This window comes from Panthera leo, chromosome F2, assembly GCF_018350215.1.
Source record: "Panthera leo isolate Ple1 chromosome F2, P.leo_Ple1_pat1.1, whole genome shotgun sequence".
Classification (NCBI taxonomy): Eukaryota; Metazoa; Chordata; class Mammalia; order Carnivora; family Felidae; genus Panthera; species Panthera leo.
In genome coordinates, this window is record NC_056695.1 from 65,100,760 (window position 1) to 65,120,135 (window position 19,376).

The following is a 19,376-nucleotide window of genomic DNA, read 5'->3' on the forward strand; positions in this document are numbered from 1 at the left end:
TACAGTAGGTTCTTTGAAAGTTCTAAAGGCTTTTAGGGAAACCTGAGTCTCAGGCCCTCAGCTCAAGGTCCTCGGGCAGTTTGCATGGCTGTAGGTCAAACCAAGGAAATACAGAATTCTCCAGGCAGAACATCAAGAGGGTTTTGAGTTTCACATGAACACTTGAGAACCATCTCCCTCAGCACATGTGGATTTCCACACACTTCAGTTCAACACCGTCAGAGGCAAACTGAAATATTTTCTCTATTAACCTCTTCCTCTTCCCCTCTTATGATCTGACATTTCCTTCCCAGGTTGATTTTCTCCTATAGGCTTAGCATTGGGATTTTGAATTTCCAGCGTTGACTCTCGGGACGCACTTTTGCTTTGCTTCAGCTTTGTTTCAGAGCTGTCTCCTGTTTCCCCAACTACGGGGTGCTTCTTCGGGCCACGTGCCGTCCTCTGCCCCTTCACTGTATTTACAGCTTCCTCGGTTCGCTTCCTGTGTCTATAATCTCATTCACCCTTGCAGAGAGTGCCTGAGAGCTGAGCCTCCATTTCCGGAGTTGGGAGTATGGTTTCGATTAGAAAGCTCTGTTTTCCCCCCGGGCTTCACATACTGGCTTCCAGTATCCTTGTCCACTTTTCATTACTGTCTTCCTCTGGCCACAGTTTGCCTTGTTAAAGCATAATGATCTCATCTTCTCTTTAATGACTTGACCTCATTTCTTCCCCTGAACCGTATTACATGATGGGTGACATTATTTACGTTCTCCCTTTCGCCCCTGTGACATGCTTCAGGCTGTCCATTTTCCCCTGTGCTGGGTGAGAAAGCACAGGCCGCACGTTAGCACATCCTAAGTTAAGTCTTTCTTTCAAAATGACCCCTTTCAGGGTTCTACAGAAGCCCTCAAAACCTACATCTATGGAAATCATGAAGGATATCAACCAGGTAGGAAAACCTTGGGTTTGGAATCAAATTCCTATTTTTGGCTTAGAAAGGAAAACAAACTGTGGAGTCTTCTCCTCAGTAAAAGCAGGAGGAAGGGACTGAGGGGGTAGAGTAGGGTGACAGGGAGAAAAGTCTTGAGATAAGAGTCTTGCTTTTGTAATCCCATCTTGGGTCTTGCTTGAGTGACTTCTTCAGTCCTAAAGTTCATGTTTTGTCTTGTTTTTCATTAAAAAACAATGGATCTGATAATATTCCTCCTGTTTGCCACAGAATTAACCAAATAAGTCCAGGGTACTTAAAAATGTTTGGAATCAGGTGAGCCTGGGGTGGCTTAATTGGTTAAGCATCAGGCTACTGGTTGCAGCTCAGGTCATGATCTCATAGTTCATGAGTTCGTGCCCCACATCAGGCTCTGTGCTGACTGTGCGGAGCCTGCTTGGGATTCTCTCTCTCTCTCTCTCTCTCTCTCTCTCTCGCTCCCCCCTGCCCCATTCCGCCCCTGCTAGTGCTGTCTCTGTCTCTCTCAAAATAAATAAATAAACTTAAAAAAATGTTTGGAATCAGCAAGACAGTAGAGGTAGAGTTTAAGAGCATGGGCTTCTGAGACATACTTGATTACTAGAGTTTAGGTCTTGACCTTGAGTGAATTATTCAACGTCTATAAACCTCCATTTCTTTATCTAGAAAATGGGATGACAAAAGTTTTCACTTCAGAGATTTCTTAGGAGGGATAAAAGACATTAATTATTCTGTATAATTATTTCATGTGCTTAGTAAACATTGGGTGTTATTACTATTAACAATATCCGGTATCTTTACAACTTCTCAAGCAGTCTAAGAGAATGGAATTACATGGGATTACATTTGTTTATACATGTTTACTTCTCTCAGTCTGACTTTAGATTCCTTAGAACAGATATCGTGCCTTAACTTTTTTCCTTAGCACCAACCACAAGGCCTGAGACACAGAAACTCAATAAGGATGTATGAACTTTAACAGGAGAGCGGTGACAACATCAGTGTTTCTGCATTTGAGCCTCTTCCTGCACAATCGCTGGGCAATATCAAGTCCCCTGTTTCATTTGCCAGAGTCCAAACATAGCTCATCTGTTATGCCCTGTGTCTCGGGATTAATCTTCCCTTTCTACTCTTAGGAGATTCTGCTGGTTACTTTTCTTCCCCTCCTTATTTTTTCTATAAAGTCCAATAAAAATTCTAACAACAAAAGTAATACACAGTCTCTCTAAAGTTCCAATTCAGGGCACCTGGGTGGCTCAGTCGCTTAAGCGGACGACTTCGGCTCAGGTCATGATCTCGCAGTTTGTGAGTTCGAGCCCCGCGTCGGGCTCTGTGCTGACAGCTCGGAGCCTGGAGCCTGTTTCGGATTCTGTGTCTCCTTCTCTCTGACCCTCCCCCATTCATGCTCTCTGTCTCAAAAATAAATAAACCTTAAAAAAAAATTTAAAGTTCCAATTCAAATGTAAAAAAAAAGTTAAAAATGAAAGTTACTACATCTTTTCTTCCTATTGGCAAATAATGTTGATAATCTGGCATGTACTTTTCCTACTTTTTCTTTGTAGAAACTTTTACATACATATTATATACAGTTTGTTGCTTTGTTTTAAAAATATTATACTATACATATTATTCTTGCCTTTTCCACCTGTATTGATAAATAATTTAATGAAACTACATAATTTGAAGAATATCCTGTACATCTGGGCATTAGGGTTACTGTCTTTTGAGTTCCACACTTCAAATAAGTATTTGATTATTGCCATCTTTTGATTCAGCAACTTTAAATATTAACTACCTCCAACTAAAAAAAGATGAGGTTTTAATTCCTCTCCTTTCTTTCCTGCCATTTTACCAATATGTGCACTTCATTTATTTATTTTAAAGTTTATTTATTTATTTTGAGAGAGAGAGAGAGAGAGAGAGAGAGAGAGAGAGAGAGAAAGAGAGAATCCCAAATAGGCTCAGCACCATCAGTATGGACCCTGATGGGCAGCTCACACTCACAAACCATGAGATCATGACCTGAGCCAAAGCAGGACGCTTAACTGACTGAGCCACCCATGTGCCCCAGTATATGCACTTTAAAGTATTGGTTAAATTTGTATTCCATAACTTTGTTACTCTGACTATATAAACATTTGTTTTTCACTGCTGAACCAAGTGGTTCCTAGGATAATATTTTCCCCCTCCTTGAACTGTTTCTCAAAACTCCTTCTCCAATATTTATTATTGCATAATTTTCTCATTGTGTGAGCATTTGGCTAGATCTTCCAACATCTAAAATAAGCTCTAAACAGTGTCTCTCAATAGAAGTTGTCACAAAGTGCAAACCAGCTACATAATCTACCGGTTCCTTTTTTTTCCTGGAGGTATCTTCTGGAGTTCCCCTTAATCTGTTCCAAACTGGATTTGGTTTTGTCTATGCCTGCCATACTGCTGTTGTTTTCGGAATTCCCTCGAGTGTTTTAGGAAGAGCTTTCACTTTTAATCTGTTTTGGGTTTCCTGTAGAAACAGGCTCACGTGTTATTTTTTCTTTCTTTCTTGATTTATTCACTTATATATCGAGACATTTTCTTTGAGTAGATTCTTGAGAAAGAGTCAAATACGGTTATATTTTTGATATTTCACTCTTCTGAAAATATTTTTTCTTCTATCTTTACTCTTAGTTGTTAGTTTGGGTGGGTCTAGAATTCTAGGTGGAGATTTATTTTTAATCAGAACTTTGAAAGTATCTGTTCATCACCTTTCAGCTTCTGTTATCCTTCACATGATGCTGTTCTTATACAATATTCTTTGTTTGTTAATTCGTCAGACACTTTACATGTGATAAGGTTGTATTTATTTCCTTTCTGGAAGCTTTTGGAATCTCTTCTTTACCTTGTTTTTTAAAGTTCCCAATTAGTTGTCTCGGCCTGTCCTTTTAAAATTTTTATTTTGTTTTGCCTTATTCCCTAAGGTTTGAGTGGTTTCTGTGGGGGCAATCAGCTCCTTTCTCATTGGTATCCTACTCTGTTTCCACTTTCTCTGCTCTGAGTTATTCCCCATTCACGCTTTCAAATTCTGCTGAATCCTACTTAGGGATTCCATTTCATTAACAACTAAAGATGCTTTCTGTTTTCTTTGTAGGCTTAGTGGAGAAAAGGGCAAGAACATTTTTGGTAACTTTAGCTCTATTTTAACAGGTTGAGGTAAGGCAGGGTCATCAGTTTGAAAGTTTTTTATTAGATCTTGATGGCTTTCATTACTTAATTTTATAACCGATGTTACAATTTTTTTCTTCTTTTGTAATTTTTTTAATTGGTTGATTTCCTGACTCCTCTCTCATGTCAACTTTGGTGGAAAATAAGAAAGCAAATAAATAAATAAATAGCATAAAGTTCATGAGTAATATATTATGACCATGAAGAAATAAAAAAAATAACTTGAAATAAAACTAATTTTTTCCATATTTCATGACACTTAAGTTCGTTAAGACTTTTTCTTATTGCAGGATTTTCACTGTTTTTTTTCACATTAATATTATAAATAAATTAATGGCATAAGATATTTTATAAAGTAAGAAAATACACAATCAAAACAGTGAAAGTAAAAGGCATAGGCTTAAAAAGTATAAAACTAGAAATAACAACTCCTCCCCCACACACCTATGGACAACAATGTTTTTATGATATATATTCCATTGTAGTCACATATATTAATTTTCATATGCATTTTGTTTGGGGCTTCTGTTGTATGAGTAATGATTCAGTGGATTTTACATTTTAATTGTTATTAAGAAAAAAATTTCAGTGAAAAAAGGCTGAAAAAATAAGATCCTCCACACCCCTACCTCCATTCAATTGCCTCATTCAATTTCATGTTGATACTAAGTGGTTCATACGTATCTCCTAAATAACACTTTTCTACCCATAATGATTCCCTATCCATCCGGAGGTACTCCCTGAGTATTAGGAGGTCTCTCCTACAGCCTTACCTACTTGAGATTATTTGTTCCTGGCCTGACCCTGGGTTCCAACCATGTGCAGCTACAATCACTCCCAGAAAACTTACAAAGGTATCTGCCAACTGACACCTTAATTTCTAGCCTAGGATATGGGAACTATCTGACGATCAGTTTAAGGACTTTCTCAGGCTTTTGATGACTTACTGATAAGGCTGTGCCACTATGGGGGTATACCAAAGCAAAAATCCCCTGGATGAGCTATGATAGAGAACAAGGACTGGGAGATGGTTAGAACCTAATTTCACTTCGCGCTGTGCCACTCTCTGGTTAACTGATCTTGGAAAACAAGATCTTTGAGGTTATTTCCATAATCATCAAGATCCAGAGATTTTTCAAATAAGTGTCCAGTTCTTAGGAGGTACTCAGAAAATTGTACTGGTTGCTACTATTACTCTTAGATAAAGCAGAGAACTTCTGCAGAATATCTGCAGGGATATTTATGCAAAGAATAAAAGGAATTCCAAGAGGACTTCTGACCTAAATATTCCTTCCAAGGATTTCCCTTAGTGCTGGAAATACCTAGGGAACATAATTTGTCATACGTCTCAGCAACTGGCAAATCAATATGTGACAGTGATACTATATGATGGTCCTATGATAACTATAGAAAGCATTCTCAGATGCTTTCTGTATGAAACTGAGATATAAATAACTTTAACAAAACTATAGGCATGAGTTAGGGGACATGAAATTCCTGATACACGCATAAACTATTTGGCTATTAACATATTCAATATATTCAATATTAAATTTTAAAATATTTAAGTATATTTTAAATATAAAATTTAAAATATAAATTTTTTCCAAAGTCTATTGATCTGGATAATTATCTAACAAGACACCTCCCAATGCCATGAAGAAAGTAGACACAGAGAAGTCTTATTTTCTTTACTTTTTTAATGTTTATTTTATTTTTGAGAGAGAGAGAGGAAAAAGCATGAGTAGGGGAGGGCAGAGAGAGGGAAACAGAGGATCTGAAGCAGATTTGGTATGACAGTGGAGCTCGAACTCATGAACTGCGAGACCATGACCTGAGCTGAAGTTGGGCGCTTAACCAATTGAGCCACTCAGGTGTCCCAGAAAAGTCTGATTTTTCTAAGGGGTAAGTGGGTAGAAAACATGAAACGCAAAGTAGGCATGTTGAGGTGAGTTTCCTCACCTTCCTGGGACAAGATAAGGACATTCTGTTTCTGGGAGGGGGAGGGGGATTCTAATAGTAGGGTTAGGGGGCATATATCAGAATTTGGATGAGGCATTTAAAAATATTAGGCTAGTTTAAATTGTCATTGGTCAATAATCCAGCCAAGTCCACTTTCTCATGACTCATCCCACATTAGTGTCATATAGGTCACTTGGAAAAAAATCAGCTCTGTACTGAAAGTTATTTCCCCAGTATCTGCGATTACACTATCAAATTTCTCCCTTGAGCCAACTCCCTGTGTCACTTGGTTGAATGCATTTTTTAGGCCTCTCTACAGTGAGGAGAGAATGTTTTAATAGATCTTTTTTTTCCCATCTGGGTTGGCCCTAGAAATAAAGCCTATGTTCCTTGGAGTGATGATAAGGCTTAGGTGAGATCTGCTTGCAGCAACAGCAGAGCTTCTTGGAGGACTCCCACTGTGTCATCTTTGCTTACGTCTTCTGCCAAGAAAAGGACTTTCTTCAAGTTCTGGCTTCAACAGCTCTCACATCTTGGAATTGACTATCAAGTCTTATTGATTATTGCTGCACTGCTCAAAGATGTTTTGCATTTGTCTCTAAACTTTGATTTCAGCCCAAGTGTTTGGATGACTCAGAATTTTAGTTTGATGATAATAAATACTTTTTTGCAGTTTGGAAGGGGGGATGCTTGAATTTATATAGGAACATACTTAACCCAAGGCTTCCTTTAAATTTTTTCCACATACATCTTTGGTAAAATCTTTCAGTACAGAGATTTGGGAAAAACTAAAAAAAAAAAAAACAAAAAACAAAACACAAAAAACCAAACGTGACATCTCTGCATTATTGTCAAGGTAAATTTTCTCCAGTTGTTTCCACTGCTTCATATCATGTTCAAATTAAATGAATTTACAAACTTGCTTTAATAACATTCTTATGCCTGCTTAGTAGGGTTCTTATAATAAAGCATTAAAGAAGAAATTAAACAAGAAAAGAAGAAAAGCGTTACAGAGAATCAAACCTGGGTAAGGTACTTGTTTTAGCACCTTTAAATCATGAAATTGCTTTTGAAGAAAACGAGAAGTTCAGACAGATGGCTCCTTAAAGGATAAGGAAGATTTTAGTGGTATGTACAATAGGAAATAGGCATTCTAGACACAGGAAACTTTATTAACAAAGGTAGGCAAGGTAGGGAAATAATTCAATGCCCTCAGTGATATTGGCTAAAATATCCATTATAATTTATAGACAATAGTAGCAGCATCTGTGAAAATTACTATTTAAGTACTATCATTTACTGACTTCCTGCTATGCATAGTCTTTTATATATTTTAATCTCATCTGACTCTAATTACAACAGCATTTTAGGTAAGTAATATTATGTTTTAATTTGTGAATGAGAAAGCTGAACCTCTCTGAAATTAAGTAAGTTGCTAAACTAAGCAGTATAAGTAAAATTTAACTGAGCCAAACATTTCTTATATTTCCACAACACTATGAATTTGGGGACTAAATGTTATCTTCCTATTGGAGAATCATCAGAATCATTCATAATCTGGAGCCCCTCACCCACTGTATTGAAAGAGATAGGATCTTGAAAGGGTGGGGCTTTTCACAAAGAAAGAGGTTTGGTATACAGTGAACAAGAAAAATGGACCTCTTCCATTAAAACCCACCAAGGAAACAGAAATCCAGATCCAGGAGGCACAGAGAGCCCATAACAAAATCAACCCAAGGAAGGCCACACCAAGACACATAGCAATTAAAATGGCAAAAAGTAGTGGGAATTTTAAAAGCAGCAATAGAAAAGAAAATAGTTACATCCACGGGAAACCCCATAAGGCTATCAGCTGATTTTTCAGCAGAAACTTTGCAGGCCAGAAGGTAGTAGCATGATATACTCAAAGAGCTGAAAAAAATTGCAGTGAAGAATATCCAGCAAGGCTATCTATCATTGAGAATAGAAAGAGAGAAAAAGAGTTTCTCAGACAAACAAAAGTTAAAGGAATTCATCACTACTAGACCAGACTTATAAGGAACATTGAAGGGAACTTTTTGAGTGGAAAGGAAAGATCATAAGCAGGAGTAAGAAAAGTAGGAAGAACAAAAGCAGTAAAATTAAGTGTATCTATAAAATTCAGTGAAGGGATTCACAGAATAAAAGGATGTAAAGTATGACGCTGTACACTTAAAACATGGCAGGGAGAAGAATAAAAATTTAGTGGTTTAAGAATGGTTTCTAACTTAAGGGGCCATCAAACTAATATAAACTGCTATATGCATAAGATGTTATATATAAGCTAATTGGTAATGACACATCAAAAACTGGTAATAGATATGCAAAAAATAAACAGAAAGGAATCCAAGTATATCACTAAAGAAAGGCAGTAAACTGTGGGAGAAGAGATCAAGACAAGAAAGGAAGAGAGAAGAAATACTAAAATAACCATAAAAAAGTAACATATGGCAATAAATACATACTTATTAATAGTTACTTTGAATGTGAATGGACTAAACATTCCAATCAAAAGACATAGAGTGACTGAATGGATAAAAAAGCAAGACCCATATATATGCTGCCTATGAGACACTCATTTCAAACCTAAAGACACATGCAGATTGAAAATGAAGGGATAAAAAAAAAACATTTATCATGCAAATGGAAGTGAAAAGAAAGTTAGGGTGGCAATACTTACATCAGACAAAATAGACGTTAAAACAAAGACTGTAACAAGAGATGATGAAGGACACTATATAATCATAAGGGGAACAATCTCACAAGAAGATACAACAATTGTAAATATTTATGCTCCCAATATGAAAGCACCCAAATACATAAAGCAGCTATTAACAAACATCAGGGAAGTAGCTGATTGTAATACAATAATAGTAGGGGACTTTAACAACCTACTTATATCAAGGGACAGATCATCCAAACAAAATTAACAAGGAAACAGTAGCTTTGAATGATACATTGGGCCAGATGGATCTAACAGATATATTCAGAACATCTCATCTCAAAACAGTGGTACACACCATCGTTTCAAGAGCACATGGAATGTTCTCTAGAATTGTTCACATGTTAGGCCATAAAACAAGTCTCAACAAATTAAAAAAGACTGTAGTCATACTGTACATCTTTTCAGATCACAACACCATGAAACTAGAAATCAACTACAAGAAAAAAATCTGGAAAGAACACAAATACATGGAGGTTAAATAACATGCTACTAAACAATGAATGGGTGAACCAAGAATCAAAGAGGATATCAAAAGAGACATAGAGACAAATAAAAACAAAAACACAATTGTCCAAAATCTTTGGGTGCAGCAAAAGCTGTTCTAAGAGGGAAGTTTATAGCAATATAGGACTACCTCAAGGAACTAACAAAATCTCAGCTATAACCACCTAACCTTATACCTAAAGGAGCTAGAAAAAGAAGGACAAACAAAACCCAAAACAGTACAAGAAAGGAAATAATAAAAATTAGAGCAGAAACAAATGAAAAAGAAACTAAAAAAACAATAGAACAGATCAATGAAATTATGAGCTGGTTCTTTGAAAAGATCAACAAAATTGATAAACTTTTACCATAGTTATCAAAAACAAACAAACAAAAAGGACTCAAATAAACAAAATCAGAAATGAAATGCAATAACAACCAGTACCACCCAACACCACAGAAGTATAAAGGGTTATAAGAGAATATTATGAACAATTTTATGCCAACAAAATGGACAGCTTAGAAGAAATGGATAAATTCCTAAAAACATGTAACTTCCCAAGATGGAATCAGGAAGAAATAGAAAATTTGAACAGACTAATTATCAGCAATGAAATTGAATCCATAATCAAAAAACTTCCCAACAAACAAAAGTCCAGGACCAGACAGCTTCACAGGTGAATTCTACCAATATTTAAAGCAGATTTAAATTCTTATCAACTATTTCAAAAATATAAGAGGAAGGAAAGCTTCCAAATTCATTCCATGAGACCAATATTAACCTAATATCAAAATCAGATAAACACACTACAAAAAAGAGAACTACAGGCCAATATCTTTGATGACCACATACGCAAAAATCCTCAACAAAATATTAGCAAACTGAGTCCAAGAATACATTCAAAAAAATCATTCACCATGATCAAGTGGGATTTATTCCCCAAAGAGCCAAAGACCCCGAATAACCAAAGGTTTTTTACAGCCTCACAAATAAAGATCAATCTCCCTTCTATGTCACCAATGACTTTCATGATTTTATAGTACAATATGCTTCATACTCTTACTCAAAAAACAAAACTGCTATTTCTTTCTCTAGAACCTGTAGTTTCAGATTTTCTCTTTGAAATTCTCTCAAATACTTTCTGGCATTTATTTCTTTAATCTAATAGGCAGAGTTATACATCTGTATTTTAACACTACTTACATTCTACTAAAATCATGCATTTTTTTCTTCCTCCCCTACTAGAGTATATGCTTCTTAAGGGCAGAAATAGTTGTCTTTTGTATCTTTAACCTCTGACTGAATGACTGTCAGCAAGGTATTTTTAAAGTTTATGTGAAATAAAGATTATGGGTTTTTTTAAAGTTTGTTTATTCTGAGAAAGAGAGAAAGTGAGTGGGGGAGAAGCAGAGAGAGAGGGAAAGAGAGAGAATCCCAAGCAGGTTCCACACTGTCAGTGTGGCTGAACTTGTGAATGTTGAGATCATGACCTGAGATGATATCAAGAGTTCAGAGGCTTAACTGACTGATCCACCCAGGCAACCCAAGATTAACTTTATAAGCCAATTAAAACAGTATATTTCATTTGTCCATTGTTTCAAAAAAGTGGGAAAATTGTACAATCAGTCGGTTCTATAGAAACAGACCTCACATGATTCTCTTTCCTGCCCTTATCTCTTCATCTAGTACACCCAGGACAATCTCAACTCAGCTTGTGTGAAGTCTTCCCTCCTCCAAGAATCGCTCACTGGCTGTCGGAGCCTAGTGATGAGAACACATCTGAAATTCTTCTGCACCTAGCGACTTTGATTTTCATTTTACTGTCAATTTTAAATAACATCCTAGTATCTTCTCACCCTGACTTCTAAATTTAATTCTCCACTATTGTATTGATAGTTTTCCATTTTTCCTTAAGTAGCTATTGGATTTTTTGAGGAAAAGTTGCATAGTCTCATCATTCTTTGTAACTCCCTATTGGGGCTTTCCCACAGCAGGTGCTCAATAAATGCTTCTTGATTATCTATCAGTAAGTGAAACATTCCCAAAGGGGTTGAAACCCAAGATTTAGTGCTTGGTCACTAAGGAGCCATGGTGTTAACTGATGAATTGTGGAGAGACTTCACGCTGAGTAACATGAAGAAAAATATCTTCAACTAAGACAGCAGTTTACCCAACACCCGTACTATGCTAATCAAGCTGTTCTCAATTCCCTTTCTGTGAGCTCCTGAACATATGGAGCTTGTTAAACTGCTGGTGCAGGGCAAGAAGAAACACTGAGCCACTGAGCCGTGCAATAGCCAAAAATCACACAACTCTCAACGCAGGAGCTGACAATGACCCAACTTATCAGGTATGTTTGTATGAGGAACAGCTTACCAGTAATTTTTTCTGCTTGTGGTTGTCAGGGTATCAATATGTGTGCAGAAGTGTTGGAAGATACAGGAGCAATCTAGCACAATAGGAGGCACCGTGATGTTGGAATAAGACATGTGGGTTTAAAATCCTAGTCATATTATTTACTTGCTTTTTGTGGCCTGGGAAAAGTTACTTAAACTGTTTGAGCAGCAACTTCCTTGTCTGGAAAATGGGTATAAGAATATTCAGCTCCTATGATTATTTTTAAAGAGTAGAAAGATATGTCGCACGGCAAGTGTGTTGGTTAGTACATTGGATAGCACATGAAAACATATGAATTTTTATTGATCATATTGGATGCGGGGGGAAAAAACAGCCAAGAGCATACACATATAAGGAGAGTGGTAATCACTGATAAAAAGCTCCATGGGAGAATTGCTTTTCATGTGGGTGAAGAGCTGCTCCAGCCAAGCTTAGGTCTGGTTAGATGAGAAATGTTATGAATACCTTTTTGGAGTTGCTTTTTGATTTTTCTTAAAAACCAGTGCTACCACAATTCTTTATTTTGCTAACTGTAAGGGAAAACTATTGTGGACGAAAGCTAAGAATATGCCTCTCTTTCTGCCTTCTGGGACTTGGGAGTCTCTGCAGCTTTTTCATGCTTCTTGTCAATTCTTATTTCTTGCCACACATCAAAAATGCTTCATTATAACGGGTGAAACAGTAATAATGCAAGAAAGAGCAGAGCTCAATAAGCATATTGTTAGTTGTTAAGATTTCCAGAACATTTAAAAATATTGTATTACAGGGGCGCCTGGGTGGCCCAGTCGGTTAAGCGTCCGACTTCAGCCAGGTCACGATCTCGCGGTCCGTGAGTTCGAGCCCCGCGTCAGGCTCTGGGCTGATGGCTTGGAGCCTGGAGCCTGTTTCCGATTCTGTGTCTCCCTCTCTCTCTGCCCCTCCCCCGTTCATGCTCTGTCTCTCTCTGTCCCAAAAAAAAAAAAAAAAAAAAAAAAAAAATATTGTATTACATATTTATTAAGTTTATTTATTTATTTTGAGACAGCAAGAGAGAGAGTGCATGCACACACGTGTGCACTAGTTGGGGAGGAGCAGAGAGAGAGAGAGAGAGAGAGAGAGAGAGAGAGTGAGAGAGAGTGAGAGTGAGAGAGAGAGAGAGAGAGAGAGAATCCGAACAAGTCTCCTCACTGCCAGTGCAGAGCTTGATGCGGGGCTTGAACCCATGAACCATGAGATCACGACCTGAGCCTGAGTTGGATAATCAACTGACTGCATCATCCAAGTGCCCCAATATTTGATATATTTAAACACACCCCAGCCACCCTCTCAAAAGTCTCTTCTAGGAGAGATGCAAAGAGACGTTGTCACTGATGATATAGCCTGGTGTTTTTGCACCCTGATGGATATATTCACAGAACCTTCTCATATTCACTCACTCACTCACTCACTCACTCACTCACTCACTCACCCATGTATTCAACAAACATTTGGTTCCTTCTATGAGCTCATGGATATGAAGATATTGCAGTTGGAGATACCTACAGTTCTTCCGGTCTAAATGAATTTAAAGTTTAGCCTGATTCTCGGTACCTAATAGGAACTTAGCACAAAATCGTTGAATGAATAGATGACTTTGTAAGAACAAATGTCTCCTGGCATAGACCAGTAAATAAATGGATGCTGTCTCACCAGTTTGTGTGAATATGCTGGAGATTTGCCTGGATATCTAGCATGGGTTTTTTTGAAAGATGTAAAACTGAGGGCACCTGGGTGGCTCAGTTGGTTCAGTGTTTGACTCTTGATTTCCACTCAGGTCATGATCTCGCAATTCATGCTGGGCTCTGTGCTGACAGCGTGAGCCTGCTTGGGATTCTCTTCCTCTCTGCCGCTCCCCTGCTCGTGCTGTCTCCCTCTCAAAATAAATAAATAAATGTGTCCACAAAGTAAGAAAAAGATATAGAACTGTAATTTGTATTAATTTACTTCTTTTCATCTCATGAAGCCATTATACATTTTTTTCCCCTTAGAGCTGCTATCTCACTTGCTATTTTTTAGTGGATGCAAGTCTTAGAAACAAAAAGTACTTATAAAGCAGGTTATAAAGAAATCCCAAGGTGGATGGTATGTGGTGAGTGTGAAGAAGAAGTAACTCAGTTCCTTCCCTGAGCTACTGTGTGACTTTCACCAAGCCCCTCCCCCTCTGTGGGCATTTCATCTGTGATCTGAATGAGGAAATGAGGTTAGGTCAACTCTTAACGCTTTTATCGGCTCTAATATTTTCAGTGACATTGAAGTTCAAAGAATAGGAATATTGGGAAAGGCAGCCTCGTGTTGAGCAAAAAGCCAGGCAAGCATGGTTCAGAGTCTAGCTGTTGTGACAGCTGTGTGACTGGGGGCCAGTTGCTTAGAGAAACCTTAGAACAACACTGTGGTGTAGCGGATGAGAGCCTGGGCTTAGGCAGAGTTCAGACCCCAGTTTTGCCATTGAGTAACCCTGTGAATTGAGACAATTTATTTAACATCTTTTCACTTCCTTTGTCTCAATTTTAAAAATGCACTTAAGCCGCAAGTTTGGTGCAAAGATTAAATAAATGAACTTTGGAAAGCAGAGCAATATTTGAGTGTATATATATATATATATATATATATATATATATGAGCTAGCAGTTATACTATATAAGTATAAATATGTATGTGGATATGATTATTTACATGTACAGTATAATTTCTAAAAATTCTTATTAATATGTCTAGGCTCCACAATTCCTCATGTACAGTTAGGATAACAATGCACATGCTGTCGGTTTATGGTTTTCTGTAGAGTAATCGTGAAGAATGTGTAGGCACTTGTTCATGACCATGGCATCCACTTAACGACAGCTAAGGATATGTTAGACAATAGCCTGGCAACTGTATGGGTCATTATTGTTTCTAGAAAGTGGTGCATTTATAGAAGGCTTTACAGAGATGTGACCAGAACCAGATTGTAGAGGACTGTAAGATTCATAATACCATTCTCACTAGATATTTAGCATATTATTTTTTATCTTTTTAAATTTTTTTAGCATATTATTTTTTTTTTAATTTTTTTAATGTTTATTTATTTTTGAGACAGAGAGAGACAGAGCATGAATGGGGGAGGGGCAGACAGAGAGGGAGACACAGAATCTGAAGCAGGCTCCAGGCTCTGAGCTGTCAGCACAGAGCCCGACGCGGGGCTCGAACTCATGGACCGTGAGATCATGACCTGAGCCAAAGTCGGATGCTTAACCGACTGAGCCACCCAGGCGCCCCAGCATATTATTTTTTAAAAGCAAACTGTATGTGGTAGATACCATTCTAGGAAGGACATGAAGAAGACAAAGTAGCCACCATTTGTTTAGAATATATCCCAGAAAAAGACTTAGCCAATATAAATAGTTTTGTAGCAAACATTTCTATAAGGTAAATGAAGCAATGCTAGGGACTCATCACTGATGGGAGAGGGGATGAAATGCGATTTAGAAAACCGTTAGAGATAACATGTATGGGAACCGAAGATTCTTTTGCTGTTCTTAGCACATTAGTACAAAGATGAATAATACATTTTCTTTGGCTTATATTATTTTATAACCATTTTCCTTTGCTATTTAGCCTGAATCTTAAACGCCTGTGGCCTCTTTCTGCACAAGTTACTTCTCTGCTTCAGGTTCTCTGATAGGTGGATCATCCAAAATGTAATGAATCCACACTGGATTGAGTCTACACCGTGTCAGACAAGGGAGGCATTTGGCAATTTCTATTTGAATCAACAGTTTATTTTAGGTTTATATAGGCAGCACCATGGATGCTCGAAACACTTTTGGTTTTTTTTTTTTTTTTTTTTTTTTTTTTAATTTTTTTTTTTTTCAACGTTTTTTATTTATTTTTTTGGGACAGAGAGAGACAGAGCATGAACGGGGGAGGGGCAGAGAGAGAGGGAGACACAGAATCGGAAACAGGCTCCAGGCTCCGAGCCATCAGCCCAGAGCCCGACGCGGGGCTCGAACTCACAGACCGCGAGATCGTGACCTGGCTGAAGTCGGACGCTTAACCGACTGCGCCACCCAGGCGCCCCAACACTTTTGGTTTTAAACTTCTGGCCAGAATTTGGAAGTCTCAGGTATGGTGCTTAATTCAGGACTTTGGGCAGGTGTGGTTGTAATCCATCCATCTTTTCTTCCATCTGTCTTTGACCACGTGAGCACTGACAAAAGAAATTCTTGTGAATCTTGGGAAGGGAAATTAAACAGCTGGGAAATGAGGCCAGGAGGTTAGCCTTGATGCTGGGCCTATCCCCTTTCTTGTCAAGAAACTTCAGATGGGGTGCATGTGAACACGTGAAGACACAGTATCAAAGTATAAGCGATGTGCAGGAAACCAAGGGACATTCAAGCCAAAACAACTACAGAACATCTGGTACCACTTTTGCATTTTACTTTAATTCTTTATCATTGGGGGTTATGGGAAGAAGAAAATAGATCTATTTAGAAGTCCTTCCCGTGGTGGGGATATGGAGAGAGGAACAGCACTACTTTTTATGGAGGAATGAACAAGAACTCATTTCCCTGGGAATTTCTATGTGCTAGACCTTACACACTCTGACAAGCTTTATCCCAAAATAAAACCGAACAATGGTGCTACTTAAATTCAACCAACAGCTCTCTATGTACAAAGATCATACCTGTTCATCAGTGTAACCCTAACCAATTTGGTTTTTAGGGATATAGTAGTTCCAACGCATGAGTTCTGGATCAGAATTGGTGGCTTCAAATCCTGACTTTGCAACTTTCTTGACATGGATTTTGAGGAATGTCTTTCTCTATATGCCACATTGTTTCCATTTGTAAAATAAGAATGAGGATATAGCATTGACTGCCTGTGAGGATTAAGTAAGTACTATCATAAGTATAAAGCACTGAAGGTAGGCCAGTGGCTGGCACATAGCAAGGATTCAGCAAACGCCACCTAGTATTATTGCTCTAATATTACAGTCTGGGAGGTGATTTTGGAAGATCAAGAATCTTATCCATGAGCATACAGATAGCAAGTGGCAGGATTTGACATTGGATCCTGATTCATTCTCCTATTTTTAAAATACACGTTGCATTTAATGGCCTATGATTAACATGGAGGAGAAAGACGAAAGGCATATTGCCTGCTCTTAAGACAATTTCCTGGTCTCTTCTTTCTTGAAGCAGAAGAGAACCCATGTCCTAAGATGCTATGGAAGAAAGAGTATTGGCCTCTATCTCACCTAGCACTTATTAGCCTTTACCCAAGAAATTCAGAAAGTATTCACTCAATATGTTCAAAAGTATTTAAAGACTTTCACCAGAGCTTCCAAAAGGTTACACTGAACAGTGACTAAAATAGCATTAGTTGGTAGGTTTTAATTTGGGGAAATAGCAAATTCCAAAATACCCCATTGTATTGGGATAAGTAAATAATAGAATCATAGGTATTTTTACAAACTGAAGGTCGCTTGGCTACATGAAAGGAAAATAGTAACAGGGAGAGGGGCTAGTTTGGAATGGAGGAACGGTTGCAAGAACAAAGAAAAGGAGGTAAACAGAAATTTTCTCTTTATATAAGTCCGACTACATCACTCTCTCCCCAACACAATTAGGTGATTTCCATTGCCTAAAGGGTAAAATCCAAGATGCTTAAAAGGGACTGAAAGGCCTTCCAGGAAGTGAGCTTGCCTACCTCATTCCTATCTGTCTCCCACTCTTTCCTCTCAATGCTTGAGACACGCTCAACTGCTCAGCCCCACACTCTGATTCCACACGAGTCATTGTTCATCCGTTTCCACCACTTGCTATTCCTTTGAAATCAGTTTTTCTCCAGGCTGAGTTCTACTCATTCTTTAAATCTTAACTCAGGCTCATCCCTTCCAGGAAGACTTGGCCGATGGGGTTAGAAGTTCGTTCTCACCCACATGGCAGCTTCATCCCTGCTCTTATTTCATCATCCAAACGCAACCCTCTGTTTCTCTTTTCCCACACCACCTCTTCATTTGGGTTTTTAGACTCTTTCCTGGCAATTTGTCCTAACTTCCCCTTTTGTGGTAATGATCGGAGACTGCGTCTCTCTTGTTGTAAACAGCAGATCTCCGTGGCAGTGAGCAGAGCTAGGATCTACATTTCCTCACACATGTAGAAAATAATAGAGTGTCCCCTCGTCTCTCCTTATTGCCCCGAACCCCTTACCTGAACACAAGCATTAATCTTGGAAGATGAGATTTAGAAGGCAAGAAACTGCTTCCTTTTTTAAATCATTCAAAATGATGTTCTTTTGTCTTTATTATTATCAGGAAATCTCCAAAAGTCCCCGAAACATGAAGGTGCCGCATACTGAACTAAGCAGGCATCTCACTGTCCTGATTTTGGCTCAGTTTGTCTACGTGCAAACTTTCTAGGGATTCACCATTGAGTTTATTTTCCATAGACAATTCTCCCGTGGGTTAGAAACACACTGATTGCCAATTAATATCCTTAGACTTGGAACAAGAGGTCAATTTGGGGACTCACAGAAATCATAGACTTATTGAGTTTTACATTTGTAAAGTGATGGAGTTGCAAAAGCTTAGAATTTTCCACTTCCAGCCAAATGTAAATTCTCTGTGAGCAACAATGACATCACCTCATTCTCCCTCCTTCTCTTCCTTTCTCCTCCTCTTCCACATACTTCACCTTTTCCTCTTCCTTTGCTTCTCCTTCTCTCCCTCCTCCTCCTCCTCCTCCTCCTCCTCCCTTCTCTTGCTCCTTTTTACATCTCATATTGCCTCTGTGGGTGCCCAAAGGTTTTAGAGATAAAGGATTTTGCCATTCCTTTATCCTTAGGACAGCTTTCATGTATGTGTACTCAAATAACATTCTCATTTCTATGGATTTATTTTCACATAAGAAAGAGGTTTACCTGACCATCTTCTATTCATTGTTAAAAATTCAGGGGCACCTGGGTGGCTCAGTTGGTTAAGTGTCCGTATCTTGATTTTGGCTCAGGTCATGATCTCACAGTTCATGAGTTTGAGCCCTTTGTCAGGCTCTGCACTGGCAGTAGAAAGCTTGCTTGGGATTCTCTCTCTCTCTCTCTCTCTCTCTCTCTCTCTCTTTCTCTCTCTCTCTCTCTCTCTCTCTCTCTCTCTCTCTCCCTCTCTCTCTGCCTCTCTCCTGCTCATGCTCAATCTCTGTCTCTCTCAAAATAAAATAAACAAAAAAAATTCAACTCATATTTCAGCTACACCAGAAAGCCATTTCTGAAGCCACACTTCAATGAAGTACCCTCATCCATGTTCTTTACAGCGGCATGTGGTGTGGTGATGAAAAGCACAGCTTCCAAATTCCACCTACATGGGTTCGAATCATGGACTTTCCCCTTTGGTCAAGATATTTAACTTCTCTGGCCTTAGTTTGCTTGTCTAAAAAAATAACAGATGAATGATGATAATAATAGTGTAACAGTTCCCTCTTAGGAGATGTATAAATTCAACATGCTTAACAGATATAAATATAATCTCTTATTACATATACCATATTGATGTTTATATAGTAAGTTATGTATTTGTATCAATTTCTTAAATTAGAGCTTCTAGGACAGTGCTAGCCAACTGAAATGTAATGTGAGCCAAAAATTTGAGT

The 19,376-nt window shown here is 38.1% G+C and overlaps 1 long non-coding RNA gene across 1 annotated transcript in view; it reads right to left on the bottom strand.

The window, feature by feature from the left end:
• Positions 1-557: 557 nt before the first annotated feature.
• The window catches only part of LOC122210812, a 40,378-nt gene continuing 21,559 nt past the window's right edge, over positions 558-19,376 (bottom strand). The window contains exon 6 of the long non-coding RNA XR_006198266.1: positions 558-800. This is a non-coding gene — a long non-coding RNA (uncharacterized LOC122210812). The remainder of the gene's footprint in view (positions 801-19,376) is intronic.